We start from the raw sequence: 1,955 nt of genomic DNA, 5'->3' as shown, positions 1-1,955 counted from the left end.
TACGATTCTGGGGCAAGAAGTTAAAAAACTCTTTAAGCAGGTACCAAAGGAAAAGTCCACATCTGATTAATTCCAGTAAAAGAATCCTCCTCATACAGCAATGTCTCAGGATACAAAATTAACCCTCACAAATCTGTGGCCTTTATATACACCAACAATAGTCAAGGGGAAAAAACAATCAAGGACTCTATTCCCTTTATAATAGTGCCAAAGAAGATGAAATATCTGGGAGTGTATCTAACTAAGGATGTGAAAGATCTCTATAAACAGAACTATGAAACTCTGAGAAAAGAAAGAGCTGAAGATGTTAACAAATGGAAAAATATGCCATACTCATGGCTGGGAAGAATCAACATTGTTAAAATGTCTATACTACCTCAAGCAATCTATAAATTTAATGCAATCCCTAATGAAGCACCTCTGTCATACTTTAAAGACCTGGAAAAATTAGTACTTTGTTTTATATGGAAACAGAAAAAACCTCGAATAGCCAAGACATGACTCAGAAATAAAAACAAATCGGGAGGAATCACACTTCCAGACTTCAGACTATACTGTAAATTGACAGTGATCAAAACAGCATGGTACTGGTACAAACATAGAGAGGTAGATGTAGGGAATAGAACTGAAGACCAAGAGGTGAACCCAGACACCTATTGTCATTTGATTTTTGATAAGCCTATCAAAAATATAAATTGGGGGAAAGATTCCCTATTTAACAAATGGTGCTAGGTGATTTGGCTGGCAACCTGTAGAAGACTGAAACTGGACCCACACCTTTCTCCTCTAACAAAAATTGACTCTCATGGTTAAAGGACTTAAACGTAAGACATGAAACTAAAAATTCTTGGAGAGAGTGCAGGGGAAACACTTGGAAAAACTGGCCTGGGAGAATGCTTTATGAGGAGGGCACCCTGAGCAATTGAAGCAACATCAAAAATATATTACTGGGATCTGATCAAATTGAACAGTTTCTGCATTGCCAAAAAGACAGTAAGTAAAGCAAATAGTCCTCAGAATGAGAGAGGATTTTTGCAAGTTGTATTTCCAATAAAGGTCTAATAACCAGAATCCACAGAGAACTCAATCTTATTACTAAGAAAAAAACAAGTGATCCCATCTCAGGGTGGGTAATAGACATGAACAGAACCTTCTCTGAAGAAGATAAGTGCATGGTCTACAGACACGTGAAAAAATGCTTATCTTTAATCATCAGAGAAATGCAAATCAAAACCACTCTGAGATACCATCTAACTCCAGTAAGAGTAGCCCACATCACAAAATCCCCAAACTACAGATGTTGGCGTGGATGTGGAGAAAAGGGAACACTTCTGCACTGCTGGTAGGAATGCAAGCTAGTATGTTCCTTTTGGAAGGAAGTCTGGAGAACACTCAGGGATCTAAATGTAGACTTGCTGTTTGATCCTGCAATTCCTCTTCTAGGCATATATCCAAAAGACCAAAAATCATTTGGCAACAAAGATATTTGCACCAGATTGTTCATTGCAGCTCAATTCATAATTGCCAAGTCATGGAAGAAGCCCAAGTGCCCATCGACTCATGAATGGATTAATAAATTATGGTATATGTACACCATGGAATACTATGTAGCATTAAAAAAAAAGGAGACTTTACTTCTTTTATGTTTACATGGATGGAGCTGGAAAATATTCTTCTTAGAAAAGTAGCTCAGGAATGGAAAAAAAAATCCAATGTACTCAGTACTACTATGAAACCAATTTATAATAGCTCACACTTTCATATGAAAGATGAATCACAACTATAGCCTAGGATGAAGGAGGGAAGGGGATGAGGAGAGGAAGGAAGGAAGGTGGGTGGGTTGATAGAGGGAGGGTTAGAAGGGGGACCACACCTATGCAGCATATTGCAAGTACAAGGTGGATCTATCAGGTGTAGAACACAAATGTCTTAATGCTGTAATGGGGTAAATGAGG

Source organism: Otolemur garnettii, unplaced genomic scaffold (assembly GCF_000181295.1).
Source record: "Otolemur garnettii isolate 467f Iridium unplaced genomic scaffold, OtoGar3 scaffold00058, whole genome shotgun sequence".
NCBI classification, from domain to species: Eukaryota; Metazoa; Chordata; class Mammalia; order Primates; family Galagidae; genus Otolemur; species Otolemur garnettii.
Note: the sequence above shows the minus strand (reverse complement) of the source record.